Source organism: Callorhinus ursinus, unplaced genomic scaffold, assembly GCF_003265705.2.
Source record: "Callorhinus ursinus isolate GAN/ISIS: 27379988/994484 unplaced genomic scaffold, GSC_fseal_2.0 scaffold1, whole genome shotgun sequence".
Taxonomy (NCBI): Eukaryota; Metazoa; Chordata; class Mammalia; order Carnivora; family Otariidae; genus Callorhinus; species Callorhinus ursinus.
This window is the reverse complement of record NW_027397063.1, coordinates 130,143,897-130,161,405: the sequence shown is the minus strand read 5'-3', so window position 1 is coordinate 130,161,405 and position 17,509 is coordinate 130,143,897. Positions and strand designations below refer to the sequence as shown.

Here is a 17,509-nt window from a genome sequence, read left to right as displayed (position 1 = left end):
GCTATTTCACAATAAAAACATTTAAAAGTTCTAACAAACATAATACTACTAATGTAGTTTATATTTCAGTGTTCACACTAGCCAGAGTAGTGATCTGAGTACTTTGAATGCATTAACTTACTCCACCCTCACAATAACCTGTGGATGAGTACCGCCATTATCCCTACTATAAGGACAAAATAACTGAAACTTAAAGCATAGGAGGAACCTGCTCAAGATAGCACAGTTGTAATCCTAGGAAACCTGAGCCCAGAACCAGCATGCTCACTTTGCAGACTCCATCACTTAAAGACGGCCTAAGCCTGCAGGCTAAGTGACTGGCCGATGTCTGGATCTGACCCTGCCCACAACCCAAGGTTCCTAGATCTGAAACCAACTCGGGCAGCCAACGCAGCCTTCACCAGACACCTGCAAAACAATGTACATCAAGAAGGAAAAGGATTCTAAAGGAAATCTAAAATGGAAGAAAGTACTTACATGTACGTAGAAAGAGAAGAAAGAAGAAAGGAGGTTAGTTAAGTTTGTGGGATTAGAATAAATAAGATAGCATTAAAATCCTATATAAAAAAAGAATACCAACTGGGAAGACATTTATTCCTGTTAAAGCATTTGAGGGTTTGTATATTGTTTGTGAAGAGGTAAAGATTTTCATTACCATTAGATTTTGATTTATTAGTATAATTATTCATTTCTAAAGGAATCACTAAGAGGAGGGCAATGAGTAGATCTTCTCGTGGAGTACAGCAAAAAAACGTAATGAGAAAATTTTAACAAAGATGGAAAAAAGATGAAGACAAATCTAAAACATGCTAGAAATTTTATAGTAATTGCCATCAATAGAAATGAACTAAAGTTTAAGATCAAGACTGTCATAAAAAAAAATCCCAAATCCAGTTTTATGACATTTACCCCTAAAATCACCTAATATAAAAGGAGCAAAATAAGATCAAAAGCATAAAGGCAGAAAAATGCATCAAACTCTAATCAAAGTGATGTATATGGACATGTTAATAGACTTCATAAGTACTGCTAGCCATAAGGAGCATCACAGCAAAACGTTAACAGTCAATGTATCAGGCAGATAACACAAGTTGTAAACTTATCTGCTCCTATTAACATGACTTTGAAGTATTTCAAGGACATCTGAATACAACTATGTCAACAAAAATTTAAAAAATCCACTATCATCCTGGAATATTCCAACAAGTCTGCCTTAGTAACTAACAGATTAGCAAGTGAAAAGAATCAGTAATGAGGAATACAATTGGTAGGCTTAATTCAATGAACACTTCCAGCATGAAACATATTTACATAAACACAAAAGACTATAAAGTTGAACTGCATGCTAGTCCATAAAGCCTCAACTAATTTCAAGAAGTCAGTATTTCCTTATCACTCTAGTCTCTGGTAAAAAAAAAAAAAAAAAAAAAAAAGTTAAGTGTTAATAATTTTTTTTAAATAACACTTAGAAACATACTTTACTCAAGTGTCAAAAAACAAAACAAAACAAAGGCTAAGCAAAAATGTTAATACCACATATCAAATCATGTAAGATGAAGTAAAATAACTTGTTTGAGGGAAGATGATAGCTATAAATTCTAGGGGGGGAAGAAGCTGATAATTAATGAGCTAATTATTCAAAAAATAGTAAGCTCAAAGAATAAAGTATTAAAAATAAGAACAGAAAATGACAAATTAGAAAACCATACTACAGAAAGTAATAAAATCCCTTTGATCCTCTGAAAAGACTAAAAATAGTAAAATCTCTGACATGAATAATCAAGAGAAGGACTATATTAATATTTAGAATAAAAGACATGACCAGAGGTAGAGAGACTAAAAAGAAAATTGTGAACAATTTAAATATAAGTAATACGGACTCAAAAAGAACTGGAATACCAGAAAGTTCCTAAAACCATTAATGAAACAGAAAAATATTTCCATCAAGAAAATGCCAGGCCCAAATGGTTTTATAAGCTAATCATTCATGCAAGATACTATTAACCTAGAAAAAGACAAATGTAATACAATGCAAAATAGTAAATAAAAATGACCGATGGGCCAAATGTGGCCTGGCATCTGTTTTTGTAAATAAAGTTTTACTGGAATACAGCTACTTTAAAAAATAATAATAATAAAACCTGTTTTCTCTGCTGTGACAGCTTTTATGCTAGAAGGGCAAAGCTGAATAGCTGTTACAGAGACCATTAGAGTCCACAAAGCAGAAAACTTTACACCTGGCCCTTAGAGAAGGTTTGCTCCTAATAAATTTCACAAAGAAAGCTCTGAAGCAGAAAGCTCCTGAGTAGGAGCTATGGCAGAAGGCGGAGCAGGGTGTAGGAGAGGAAGCGGGCAGGGAGGGAAGGGCTGTTCATTCAATAGAGTAGAGTGTCTTTACAGAGAAGGTGAGATTTGAGCCAGAGCTTGAAGGGCATGTGGGCATTAGCTATGTGGATCCTTGGTTGAAACAGCATTCCAGGTAGAAGGAAGAGGTAAGGAAAAGGCTGCAAGGCAGGAGTGTAACTTCTGTGGTTAAAGTACGTCCATGGGACTCGGGGACAGAGTGCAAGGCAAATAATGCTGCTAGCAGAGGAGGTCAGAAAGGTAACGTGTTATGTTATGGGAAGGTGAAGGGCAATAGAAAGTCTGTAGGTCTTTGTAGGCCACTGTAAGGATCCTGGCTTTCATCCAAGTTAAATGGGGAACCATTCCAGGACTTTGAAGAATGTCAGGACCTACATTACTCAAACACCAATGGCTAAGTGGAAACTAGTTGGTAGAAGGGCAAGTGTACAAAGCGGAGTCCCATTAGGAGGCAAGAGAGGGCAGTGGATCAGACTAGGGTAACAGCAGTGGAGGTGGTGAGAATCTGTATAGGTGTAAAACAGGCCAGAGAAACAGCAAAATGAAATTTACATATTCAAATGGAGAAAAAATTACTGATCTCTAAATCGAATTCAGGTTACACAAGAAATGCAAATATATTCTAATAGATTATTAAAATTATAAACCTATTCTTAATAAAATGAGTAACAAAAATAGTCACAAATTTTTCTCTGAAATAAAGGAAGTTCAAACCCATTCATGGAAAGGGTCTATACCATGTCCTAGCAGGCAGCAGGGAAGATAAGGAATAAGTGATCACCAATAAGGCCCATCTTGGGAGAGTCACCAGGTTTCCAAGATGAAAAATATATATATATATATGGACAACTATAGAGGTAAATAGAAAGGCCAATCCACTCTGGGTTGGAGAAACAATACCACAATAACAAGTCTCCCCGAACTATTCATATTTGAATCAAACCTTCAAATAAGAAAAAGTAGGCAGGTTTGACTAATGACAAAAATTCTGAAAATAACAAAAAGAACAATAGAGGGATTGACTCCCTCAATTGTTAAAGGTTATAAAATTATAATAATTAAGGACTCAACAGATGCAACTAGGGAACCAAATACAGAAAGCAGGAATAGTAAGAATGACAAAGTATCTCACAGCAGAAGGCAAAGATGGCTTACCAAATGGTACTTTTTTAAAAATTATAAAATCTGGGGCACCTGGGTGGCTCAGTCGTTAAGCGTCTGCCTTCGGCTCAGGTCATGATCCCAGGGTCCTGGGATCGAGCCCCGCATCGGGCTCCCTGCTCGGCAGGAGGCCTGTTTCTCCCTCTCCCACCCCCCCTGCTGTGTTCCTGCTCTCACTATCTCTCTCTCTGTCAAATAAATAAATAAACTCTTTAAAAAAATTTTTTTAATTAAAATTATAAAATCTTATACTGGCAAAGTAGTAAACTGAATAATTTAAAACACTGATAGCAATGTAAATTCATCTACCTTCTCTGAAAAAACACTTCGTCAATATGAATGAAGCTCCCCTTTTGACTTAGTGTATCTCATAGTGCCAATTCTAAGAAGCCATCCTAAAGGAATAATCATGATAAACAAACATTATGTTTTTTGTTTTTCCTAAGATACAAAAATATTTTTATGTCTACCAAAAGGAATAATTATTATACACTATCATGCATCCATACGATAGACAATTATCTAGACATGAAAAAAAACAATTTCTGATATTTAATGACAGACAACAGGTTATTGCTTAAAGAACTGTTGACTTATGCAATGCTCATTTAGAGAGAAAACATTAACCTGCATGGGTACATTCTAGAAAACTGGAATCTTTTTTGAGTGATTCATCTTTATTTTTTCCCTTTTCCAAAATTTTCATTTAGAGCATGTTATAATTATCTATTTAAAAGAAGTGTTAAACTAAATTTTATAAGGATCATAAAGCATTATTTTAGTTGGTTTTAGTTAGTTTCATATTTGTGTAAGAGCCATATATTCTGAACTCTATATATACATACACTCTGTGCCTCATGTTAGATTTTTCCAGTGTATAAAAATAATGCACACAAATGACAAAGTTGATCAGGTTTATAAGCCAACTTAATATTATGAAAAAATGACATGCAAACAATTGCAATCAGTGATTTTAAGTATACATTCACTGTAAGGCATTTAAAAGATCTACTTAAGTGAATAAAGGACTGTACTGTATTAAGTATTACTCAGAGTTTTTTGGACAAAAGGGAGACAGAGTGTTGATTTCTTGCTTCAGAGACAAAAATGGAAAGTAGCCACAGATGGTATTAACGTATGAAGTATTTTGACAGTGCTTTACTTTTCAAAAGCCTTAAAAGTGGATTCAACACTTAGTATGCTATCATTTGTTATAGATGTGTTTCTGAAGTGTGTTCTATTCTTGTGTATTAAATGAATTATTTTGATTTCAAAAACCTTGATTTTCTACATCCAGGCAGTATCAGGATATATTTTAAAAGAGGCTAACACCCACACGTAACACATGCATTTTATACTGTTACTGAATCAGCTTTGAAAAAATTGAATTTTCAGTGCTAACATGGCCCAGCGAAATTATTTTAATCTGATAGTTCTTGCAACACACATATCAAGCCCTATTTTCTGTATAACCCATCCAGAGATACAGAATTGCACTTTCCTCAGTAGAGATGAGTTGTCAATCTCCGATCACTTCAATAGGCACCTATAATCTCACCGGGACTACTTTGCTCTCAGTGGGGAATTATTATTTGACACTTGACTTGGAAATCTGCCTGGTGTTCCATTTGATTTCAATGGCAGTCAATGGAAAAATCTCAAGCCTCTACACATTCTTTTGTTATTTTTGTACGTTTTGTACAAGTTGATTTTTCAACTGAATGGGCCACTGAAGACCCGACAGGACCAGAACACAACGAGGGCAGAGAAGTGAGCAAGCAGATCTGAAAATGACGTGAGCTCTAATTCCGAGTTGCCTGGGATGTCGAGCCAGGTCCGCCTTTAGCCATTTAGAGGGACTGCACCCAAAGTCAGCCTCCACTGGGACCTATGACCTGAACTCGGCATGCTCCCTTCCTCCCACAGGAGGGATAAGCAAGTTCCCATGGGTTTTAAGGTATCCAGGTGCTGGGCAACTGGCTTCCCAAGACTACCCTATGAATAGCTGCTACTCCAAAATCCAGTCTGCCTGCTGCCAAGCATGTATGATTATTCCTCCACTGAGAAAGATGCTCCCACAAGCTTTCCCTGAAAAAGGAAGGGAAACTGCATTTGGAACCTAAACCCATTGTGTGAGGCCAGCAGCACAGCTTGGAGGATGAGGGGAAGTTAGTAGCCCCACAAAACCCCTTCTCTGGATGCTCCTGGCTTTTTAAGTGTTCCCCCCTTTCCTCACAAAGCCTAGTTCTTAAACCTTGCTAGGACATTGTGTCGCTCACCTCAAGCCATGGTATAGGACAGGAGGCTGCTCACAAGGACATTGCCGGGCATTATGGAGTCCTTGGTTTCACTACACACAGGTCATTTTGATGGTTTATAAGAGGTCTGTGCTCAAGCGGAATTTTTAAGGATGAATAGGGCTCAGGAGGACAGTGGATGTGAGGGGTGAGCTTGAGGGCTGGAGGAGTCCTTCAGAGAAGAGTTCCTACTAAGACCTGAAGGAATGAAGCAAGTCACTGACCACCTCAACTTACAGGCAACTTAGTTCTGAGGAAATTTAAAGGACAAGAAAGTAGTGAGAGGAAGTCAGGAGGGGTGTTCTAGGATCCAGTGTGAAGGGCTTTGGGTATCAGCCTAGGAACTACACTTCAGGGTTGCTCAAAGGAGGGTCTGTGGCTAACCATCTGAAAACACAGATCCCCTATGGGATTCAGAGCCAACGCTTTCCTTTTGCTGGTGTGGGTGGCAAGTCTCACTATCTAGAAAGTTTAATGAGGGGAAATGAGGTCAATGTAATATTTGTATGACACATTCAGGCAAATTATATTATTGTGTAAAAATGGTTTCAGAGGAGTTTGAAAAAGAAATGTAATAACAGAACATGCCTCAGGCTGTGGTTAGGTTGAACTCACAAGAACCTCTGTAGCAAACAGATACCAATTCATGTTGCAAAAGACAATTAATATTCAGTAAAATATTCAGCATCATGTGAAACATCAATTTAACGTTAACTTAGATTTTATTGGAATTGTGTCTTTGTATTCACTTTGGTTTTATAGTTGTACAGGAACAATCAGTGCAGGAGAATGTATCTAGGTTTCCAGTTTTATCTATTAAGGTAACAAAACTAAGGTCAGGGCAGGGGGTTGAGTGAGGGGCTATAAAGAGATTCAGTGCAGCATAGGCTCTTCAGCCAGACTGCTTGGGTTCGAATTCTGATTCTACTACCTGCCTGCCCCAGGACCTTGTCACTGAATCTCAGTCTGCTCATCTGGAAAATGCAATTAATAAAAGTTCCTAGCACACTGGGTCATTGTGAGGATTCCACGAGTTAATGCTGTCATGCACTTGATAGAAAATAAAGACAGCTCAGGCTAACTACTGTAGCTTCTTTCCTCCTTTTACTGGGAGGCATACCTTGTTCAAGGTGTTGAAACCCACCTGTAGGTAAGAGGCAGTCCCAGGGAACTTGTCACGTTATAGACAAATGTGTATTTCTGAAAAATTGTTTCAGTGAGTAGATTTGATGGAGAGGAGAAATTCAAACTCATTTGGGAGGTCGAAGTGAATGACAATGTAATTGAGAACACTGTTCTCGGAGTCTGTTCAAAGTGTGGCTCCTGGGCCAGCGATACCTGGGAACTTGTTAGAAATGCCAATTCCCCAGTCTCTGAATAAACAACTCTGGAGATGGTACCCACCTAAGGGTTTTATCAAGCCCTTCGGATGATTTTGCCACTCTGGGACGGGAGTTGGCAGACTCCTTCTGTAAAGGGTCAGATTTAAATATGTTTTTCTGGACACTTGGTCCTTGAAAAGGTAAAAAAAAAAAAAATGGGTATGTTCCAATAAATCATTTATAGAACTAGGTACCAGCTGGATTTGGCCACCTGGCTCTAGCTCATGGACCCCTGCTCCAGGATGCTGAGCACAGCAGCTGGGACTGGTAGTAAGGGAAGACAATGTTGAAGTCTGGCTTCGAGATGGTGGGTTTGAGGTAGACATGGACAATTATCAGTTGAGTATCTGGCTCTGGAGCTTAAAGGAAAGAGCAGGGCTGAAGGTATAGATTTAAAGGCAGGGTAAGATGCTTATGAAAAGGTGGGGGCAGGTGACACCACCCATGATGCCCATGGAGTGTGGGGCATGAGCAAGGAGGGCAGACCACCAATCCCAGACAGAGCAAACACCAAGAAAGATGGTGAGCCTGGCAACAGAGCCAAGAACGTGGTTGTGATCAGTCCAGCCCCCGCAGTGCTACAAGGATAGAAGAGCAGCTACCACAGGATCCATCCGGGCGTCCGTGACTGTGTGCATACCTCCAAGTTATGTAGAGGGGGGGAAATGAGTATGTCCAAAGAGTGAGAGAACTTTTCTTTCTATGTGAGGGGGAAAGGACATAGTCCGTGGGTAGACATTGATTGAAGAGAATAGGACAAAGAATAGTCAACTGAGGGAATGAGGTTCTTGAACTGGAAAGAGGTCCCACCGAGAGCCTGAGGATGCGGGACTGGCCCTGAACAGCAGGAATCTCACCTCCTCTGTCCACCCCAGCTAGAAGAGTAGGGACACTGAAGCTTCGGCGTTGGCAAGACGTTCAGCTTCTTTACTGAGGTAACCTCAACCTTATCAACAAATTAGATTAGAAAAGGATTAAGACTGGGGACAGGAATAAGTCAAACTTCTCACCAATTCAGAGTGTATTTCCCATTTAGTAGGAATTAGTGGTGTTCTTTAATTACACTGGATTTATGAACACGCTAGGCATACAAGAGATTTTTATTCCCTATTCTCTATTTTAGCATTCACATCTTGATGCGCTCCTTCACCTAACCCAAGTTATGCTGACATGATCTTTGACTTCCCATGGAGAAGCGTTCATTTTAACTGGCAGGCAAATGATATTACACTCCAAAGGCCCATCACGCTAAATGACCATTAAACCATTACACTTAAGAACTGCCTCTCAAGACAGAGATTCCAAGTGCTGCACACAGTATCACTGTTTAACTATCAGCATTTTATAGACAGGGAAATGTCATCACCAACCTCACATGAATTCCTCCGGTTATAAACAAAACATCTGTGGCTGGTTAGCTCAGCTGGTTCATCAATGAAGTTAAATGACCAAAATCTTGGGTGGAATCCTTGTGAAACTCCGGGGGCGAGCCACTTGTCTGCCACCCCTGTTAGATGAGGCACCTCACAAATGGAAGCTTGGATTCAGAGCGGGTGCAACTGCCACACCCCATCCATCAGCCTCCTTGCTCCTTATTCCTCAACAACCTCCCTCCTTGCCGCCACACACCACCCCCATACCACCTCCAAGGTTCACAAGTTATTGTTTTTTAAGATTTTATTTGAGAGAGAGAGCTCACATGAGCAAGCACGAGCAGGGGGAGGGGTAGAGGCAGAGGGAGAAGCAGACTCTCCGCTTGAGCAGGGAGCCCGATGTGGGGCTCGATCCCAGGACCCTGAGATCATGACCTAAGCCAGAGGCAGAGGCAGACGCTCCACCACCTGAGCCACCCCAGTGTCCCACAAGGCTGTTCTTTCTGGCCACCTGCCCCGGTGCCTTTTCCCAAATTCTTCCTTCCACTCTGGTTAATCTGTTCCCATCCAATCCCTCCCAACACTTCAAAGTTGGCCCCGAATCCACTGAAGTCCTAGTATTTTTCTCACTTGACTGCAGCCTTCAGGAATCGTTACACAGCTGAACAATCATCCTTGGAATCTATATTCTATGATTTAGTTCACACTTACCTTCAGCTTGAAATGCTAAGTTGGCCGAGGACCACAGTACAGGTGTAACACAGTAGCATGTAAAAACAAGGTCTTTCCTATTGCAAGTGCTGGATTTCTTCGTTGGATAATCCTGAGCAATGCACCTAGCCTATCTGGACATTCATTTTCTCATTCATAAGATGAAAAGCTATACCGCTCTAATTCTCTGCCTTAGATTTTTTAAACCCTGCAGTCTTTAGTAGCCCTCAAACACGTGACTGCTGGAAACAGATCCTTTGAATAGGTAAGTGCACGTCTATATCAAATGCAAAAACCAAACAAACAAAAAACCCCGCCACGTCTTATAGGCCTTGTGGGTCATAAGCACCAGTTCTTCTTCACCTTCATTTCTCTTCTTTTCAGCCATACCTTTAAGTTGTGCAGGGCCGTCTGTGACCTACATAGGTAGTAGGGCTAATTTTGAGTTGTTCACTTACATTTTTAAAAGTGTTCACTTGACAACCATTTTTTAGGTCACAGTTTTAAAAAGGCAAACAGGGGGAGAAGTCTGTGACTGGTCAACAGAGCAGGCAATCAAGGATTATTTTTTTTTTACTAAAGCTTTATTTGAGAGAGAGAGCACCAGAGGGAGGAAGGTCAGAGGGAGCAGCAGACTCCCCACTGAGCAGGGAGCCCAACACGGGGCTCGATCCTGGGACTCCGGGATCATAACCTGAGCTAAAGGCAGACACTTACCCGACTGAGCCACCCAGGTGCCCAGCAATCAAGTTTTCCTAGAGAAACCATAAACCATCTTTTTCTTGCTCTCCTGCCATACCAGAGGTTCTCAAACTGATCTAGCAAGTCCGATGGGGCTGCTCAGGACATCCATGAAATCTTAAATACTTTCCTCCTAATACTAGGGTGGCACTTGCCTTTCTCATGCTTTTGTGTATACTGGAGTCTTCTGGAACCTGGTATAAGGACATTGCAACAGCTTGAAGGCAGAAGCAGATAGGCAAACCCAGCTACCTTCTACTAAGCCAGACACTAAAACTTACAAAGATGTGGAAAAAATGTCATGCTTTGGGAAAAATCCTTTTTCCAAAAAAATTTTACATTAACTTAATAGGCTTATTCTAAATGAAGCAATAGGCAAATTTCTCAGTCTTGTTTCTAATATGGTAAGTATCTATGGCCGTATTCCACATATAAAAGAGCTTTGAGGTCCTCTTTGAAGAGTATGAAAGAGACTAAGACATCTGGGAACTGCTTCTCTAGATCAGTAATGGTATGAAATAGCTATTTGGCCAATAGAAATAAGTTTAACTTGGAATTCTAAGACATATGAAAAATATACTCACAACAGATTAAGATTGTATCTTTTATTGATAGCCAGAACCCTGAGCATTTTCCCCCAAAGAATGCCGGTAAGGTCCACACAATCCAATCACCTCAGCTTTCAAATCCAACCCCACTCTGTACCCCAGACCATGAGTGAGGTGGAGCAAGGAACTGGGAGAGTACGAAGTTCACACTATTTCTCTGCTTCATGAGGTCAGCTCAGGGATGGTGCCCCTACACACATCCTTTGCAACACCACGGATATTAGCATGCTGAGGCTGTCCTAACAAAATACCACAGACTGGGCAACTTAAGAGATTTAATTCTCACAGTTCTAGAGGCTAGAATACCAAGGTGTTAGCGGGTCTGGTTTCTCCCTGAGGTCACTCCCCTTGGCTTGCAAGTAGCTGTTCTTGCTGTATCCTAACACGGCCTTCACCGGGTCCTAGAGCATCCCTAGTAGCTAGTAAGATCTTATTGGAGTAGGACTCCACCCTATTGGTCTCATTTAATCCTCTCTTTGAGGGCCTCTCTCCAAATACTGTCACCTGGGTTAGGGCACATGCATGTGATTTCACTTAAACTTAACTGCCTTTTTAAAAGCCCGGTCCCCAAACATGGTCCCATTTTGAGGTACTGAGGAGTACCATGTATTATTAGGACTCCAATGTATTAGTTTTGGAGGAACACCATTAAGCCTTTAACACCATGGTGAGAAAATAATGCTCTTCTACTTACACCCTATATTCTACTAGTTCATCTTTCTAAGGGTACACAGGAAGCCCTTTGAATCCACATGGCTCAAGGTCCTCATTTTACTAAACTCAGGTACAGAGAGGTGAAGCAAACTATCTAAGGTCACACAGCACATTAGTTCAGACAAGGAAGGGATGCTTTTAATTTTTAAATATAGATTTATTTTCAATATTCAGGGAGTATATTATTTAGAGAAAGCTTCAGTGATTTTAAGAAAACATTTGAGGACTGCTTACAGTTATTTCTTTTGTCAAGAATTCTTTTTGTTCAATTATCATGCCCCAGTAGATTTGTCTACTATGTGTAGAGAATAAAGGATGGGGGGGGTCGATGGGTTTGTTAGTTTCTTACACTTGAGTTTGCCTACATTGAGGCAGATCCATGTTCAAACAATCCTTGCCAAGTGTTTGAAACCAAACCCTTTAATCACAGAGAAGCAATAAAAATGGAATATAAAGACACCTTCTGCCTTATGGCCTTCTGTTATGGTGAAAAGCAGCTCCAAAGCTTACAATTCCCTTAAGTTCTGCTAACTGAGTTGAGAGCTAAAACAAGGCTAAACGAAGGTGAAAGCAGGTGAAAGGCCACTGGCTGGGAAGGCAGAACAGCCCAGGTTTGCACAAGGTTTGTTCCTAGACTTCACACCATCAACAGCCAGGACGCCCCAGGTGTCTTCAAGAGTTGACGCGCCTTCCTTCTCCACGAGGCACAGCTGAAGAGACTGTCCGACCCGATGGAGCACTACTCTCCCTGCCTTGGGCCCAGTTCTTCTTGGGAAACCATTACTAGAACGTGAGCATAGCAGAAGGTTTCTGCAATGTTAATGAGTACAAAGTAAGCAGAGATTTGCAGGAGACCTTGCCTTGTTTTAGTGATCTAAAGCAGGGGCCGGCAAACTACAACCACTAAGGCCAAATCAAGGCTTTGAGCTGAGCATGAAAACAAAACCATGAAACAAAACACAAAAAGCAAAACAAAATTTTGGGACATGTGAAAATATCAACATCAGATTTCAGTGACTGCACTCATTCACTTATATATGGTCTAAAACAGCTTTCCTCCTATGATGGCAGGATTGAGTAAGGGAAACCATAAGGCCCACAGAGCCTAAAATATTTACTATCTGGTCCCTTTACAGAAGTTTGCAAACATCGAATCCAAACTTTGGAGCCCTCCCTCCCACCCCCAACACCAAATATATAAAAGCTCATGTTTCAGATTTTATTATCTTTGCATATTTTACCCTGGGAAAATTTTATGATTTAGCAGACGGCTATCAGTTGAGTTTAGGATTTTGTAGGACCTGGAAAACCCCCCAAAATTTAGATTTCTCAATCTTTTTTAGAACAGCCAAAATATCACAATTTGAAACCAAAATCCTCTAAAGTGAGAAAATGCTGTTTTGTTTCACTTCCAAGTGAGTACAATAACAGGACGCCTGCAGTCATTTTAATGTTAAACTGTTTATTATAACTACATGGGAGTTGTAAGAAAAACTCAGTTCGCATTTTATCACATAGCTCTAACACAGAATGCCTCCCCCCAGTATCCATCCTCCCTTTATCAATGGCAACTCACTTCCCCACCTTCAACAGACTCAAAGCTGTTTAACCCACGTTCCTTCAGGAGATATTTCAACATTCCTTTGAGCTTTTCCTGGCAAGAAAGTATTACCATGGATCAAAGTGATTAATCAAAATAAATACTCCAGAAGCCAGATAAGGCAGATTACAGAGAGAATTACAGAATGTAGCTTTTTTTTTTTTAAGATTTTATTTATTTGACAGAGAGAGACACAGCGAGAGAGGGAACACAAGCAGGGGGAGTGGGAGAGGGAGAAGCAGGCTTCCCGCGGAGCAGGGAGCCCGATGTGGGACTCGATCCTAAGACCCTGGGATCATGACCTGAGCCGAAGGCAGACGCTTAACGACTGAGCCACCCAGGCGTCCCCAGAATGTAGCTTCTAATAAGAGTATTAAGGAATTTAAAAGGAGTGAATCTGAACATACCTCTCCTCTGTAGATCCTGAGATCAGTTCTACTAGATAAAAAGGACGGGTGACTGTCACTTCACAGTAATATTCAGGATTCTGTAATAACAAATACCTTGAGTTAGTAGTCTTAAACAACAATGCAGAAAAGAAGTAGATTTGCTTATTCCAGGTCTTTGCCTGCTTCTTCACAATACCTCCTTTTCCACAATGTGACAAGTTTAACCTTGTCATAGTGAGAAGAAACCACCAAGCCCCTTTGCTAAATCTCAAACCAAGCCGGACTGTCTCCCCTAAAGCCACGAACATCAAACAAGGGAAAAGCTAGTGAGGGGGCGTGAGCGTTTTTGTGCTAAGCTTTATATTAACTGGGCTCAGGTGTAACAAAGGCACTTCCGTATGCACAAGAACTCACACAGGTGATAAATGTTATAATGGTACAGCCCACCTCTAGGATGGTCCTTTGACCCCACAGCAGATTGAAAGTAGATTGCATAAATGTTCAGCTGTGACCCAGACCCATGAAGATTTAAAAGAAAAGCAAAAAAGAGACGTGTTGTGATCTTCTTGGTTTCTTCATTTTTCACACAATAGTATTAGTCCAAGGGCTTGGGGAGAAATACCTCTAACTCCTGCCTCATCCGTCTTAGGGAAACAGGACGGTGGCTTCTGACCCTAGCCTTTCCTCAAAAAATGAAGGCTTGTAGGGGGCACCTGAGTGGCTGAGTCGTTAAGTGTCTGCCTCCTGCTCAGGTCATGATCCCAGGGTCCTGGGATTGAGCCCCGCATCTGGCTCCCTGCTCTGTGGGAAGTCGGCTTCTCCCTCTCCCACTCCCCCTGCTTGTGTTCCCTCTCTTGCTGTGTCTCTCTTTGTCAAATAAATAAATAAAATATTTTTAAAAAATGAAGGCTTAGGTTCTAAATTGTCTTTTATTCAGAGACTATAATTTGGTCTTAATTTCCTCTGATAGAGAAGCCAAATAACTTGTCTCCAAGATTCACTCAGATTGAGGCTTAATAATCACAACTGGATATTCCTGAAGTCCAATAATACCAATCCCAAGAGAAGCAACTGGGGTTGCCAGATTTAGCAGATCAAACTATAGGACTCCCCAATTAAATTTTCAGATTTGTTTTCAGATAAACAACAAATAGATTTGTACATCCCAAATAGTGCATGGAAAATATGTGCACGAAAAACACACTTGTTTATCTGAAATTTCTAACTTAATAGGGTGTCCTTTATTTTTTCTGACAATCTCTGGAGCAACTTTAATTGAAAATGTTTCTTGGTGGACATGTAGTGGGGAAAAAGTTTGGTTACTGTGTTGTGCCTAATCCTGGAAGATGAAAGTTCATAAAAGCTTTGGAACAGACCAAAATATCCTTACTCCTCAGTTCTCTAGTCAGTGAAACGGGAAGTGAGATAAATTAAATATTGCATGGACAGTCCAGTAGATAGAAGACAAACTGCAACATCCTTGATTTTTTTAATGTCCTTAAATTGCTTGGGTATATATCATACTGAGTATCTAACTAATTTATAATACTTATCATGTGCGTGTGAATTAAGTGAACAAAAACTGGGTGCTTTCACTTCCATTCATGACATCATCATGAACTCTCAGGTGCAGCTCAGCAACTAAATAATGAGAAGGCATTTCCTCTTCAGCTTTGGTGCATTTTATCTACCGAATAAATCAATTTAAAACTCATCTTGACACTCTCCCACCCCATCATTTCAATGTGGAAAAAAAGGAAAGAGATTCAACCCAACTAATCCAATTGCTTTTTCAAGATACAGACTCCTTAAGTGTTGCCTCAGACTATGTCTGACCTCTTGAACTCACAGAGGGGAAATTAAGGCAGAAAAACCTAGCAGTTCAAACCGCAGCAGCCTCAAGATTCGGTAAGATTTAATCTCTGAGGTTCCCTAAGGCAAATAAGGTGGAGTAAAATAACCAGAGAGTAACATATTGAAGAATAGCTTATTTTTGGAAAAACTGAAAATGACCTCAAACACTGAGCCCTTAAGAGGAAAGATGTTACAGAAGTTCAAGGTTATCATATTAAGTTACCAAAGCATAATGACATAGACAGGCAACTCATCAGGGAGAGGTGAGTTGAGTACAAGCAAGCAAACAAACAAAAACTTAGATAACTGGGTACAAGGAATCTTTTGCGTGGATAACTGTACCAACCTCAGGGACATCATGGTGGACATAATACCTTATTCACTGCACAATGGATCAGGAAGTATTTCTATTTCTCAATATTGTTGATTGGCCAGAGCAAACTGAAAAGGGATTGGTTCCCCTGGAGCCATCTCCTGAATGTTCACCCCAGGAAGCTTCACCATGAAGTTAAAACCGTCTCAATGTAATAATCCCTGAGCATGCCATGTTGGTCTACAATTTGGTCTCTTCTTAGGAAGGCCTTGGAAACTTATGTGTTAATATTCACACCTGGAAAACTCTACTTGCCAAGGCATTTGAAATAATCCATGGGGACCAGGACACAAATACTGTATGTGAGCAAGAGAAAGAGTCTCAAAATAGTGTACATATTGAAGAATCACTTGGCGGGACTTATTACAAGTGCAGATTACCAGTCTCTATTACAGAGATTCAGATCTGGTAGGTCTAAATTTTTCTAGGCTTTGTTTTGTATAACACATACAAAATTTATTGATCACATACTATAAGTAATGTAATCTGCCAAACTTCTCAAAAGTTTACCATCATTCAAGCATTTTATTTTTCAGAGCGGACCTATAGGGAACAAGTATTCATTCTGCTTTATAAAAGAGAAAGCTGAGGTCCAAAAAGACCACAGAATATACTCAAAGCCACATAGCTTATATATACAGAAGTCAAGGCCACAAACAGGTTAATTCATTCATTCATTCATTCATTCATTCATTCTCTCACTTGTTTTCTAACTACTTTCCTCCCAGACTCCTCCCCTTGGTCACCCAGGGCTACCTACTAGCCTCTGAACCTACTAGACATACACCCGCCCCAGGGCCTTTGTTCTTTCCCTTCTCAAGGCCTGAAGCATTCTTCCCCCATTCTCTCTCCACTTGCTCTTCACTTCCTTCACTCTTTGATCAATCACCTTCTCAATGAGATCTTCCATGACTATATTATTTAAATTACAACCCCCCTCTCGCTGGAAACACCCTGTCCTCCTTCCCTATCTTCCCCATCCTTCTGGAAGATGTTCAAATGGTAAAGTGAAGACACTCCTTACAGATCTTCTGTGTAGCACACTATTCACTCTGAATGATTTACATGTTTCTATCTCTTCCACTAGGATGGTAGTTCTCAAACCTTAGCAGCATCAGAATCACCAGAAGCACTTTTTAAAACCTGGATTCCTCATTTCACCCCAGAGATTTGATTGAAGTGATGCTAATAGTACCAGTTAGCAGGCCATCTTGAATAGCCTTGCCCTAAGGCACTGGTTCTCACCTGGGATGATTCTGTCTCCCCAGGGGACAGTTCACATTGTCTGGAGACAGTTTTTATTGTCAAAACTAGGGTGGATAGCTACTTGGCATCTCTTGTGCCAAAAGTCCTACACTGTTCATGGCAGCCCCACAACAAAGAATTTTCCAGCCCAAAATGTCAACAGCACTGAGGTTGAGAAACCCTGCCCTCAAAGAGTGCTTCTCAAACACCCCGCGTCAACCCTAGAGGGTTTGCTAGGGCTTGTGTTGTCAGGCTGCACCCTCAAAATTTCTGATTTGTTAGGTAGGTTGAGTGTAAGGCCAGAAACTGTACATTTCTAAGTATCCAAGTAAAGGAGATACTGTTGGTTCAGGGCCTACGGTTGGAGAACAATTTAGTAGAACAAGCACTCCATGAAGCAGGGAACTTTGTCTCTTACTCACTGCTGTTTTGCCAGGAACAGAGCGTGGCATAGTACAGTCACTCACATGTCTAATTTTTTAATAAGATAACCCCACTTCCCGCCCCCTACAAGGTGATTCTGATACTAGTGATCCTCATATTGCACCCTGAGAAACCAGAGTTGTTTTTGTTTGTTGCTGTTTGGACAGCAACTTTGGGACACCTTCTATTCCTATTGACTCCTCAGCTCCTTTACTACCAGCCAAAGAAGTCTGATGAAGTTCATGCGTTTGTCTGTCGGCCAGGAGAATGCTAG

The 17,509-nt window shown here is 40.6% G+C and overlaps 1 protein-coding gene across 1 annotated transcript in view; it reads right to left on the bottom strand.

Annotated features, from left to right (window-relative positions):
* The window catches only part of RARB (retinoic acid receptor beta), a 710,885-nt gene that overhangs the window by 666,735 nt on the left and 26,641 nt on the right, over positions 1–17,509 (bottom strand). Inside the window, exon 2 of the mRNA XM_073900914.1 lies at positions 13,359–13,438. The gene's annotated coding sequence lies outside the window, so the exon portion shown is untranslated. The remainder of the gene's footprint in view (positions 1–13,358; positions 13,439–17,509) is intronic.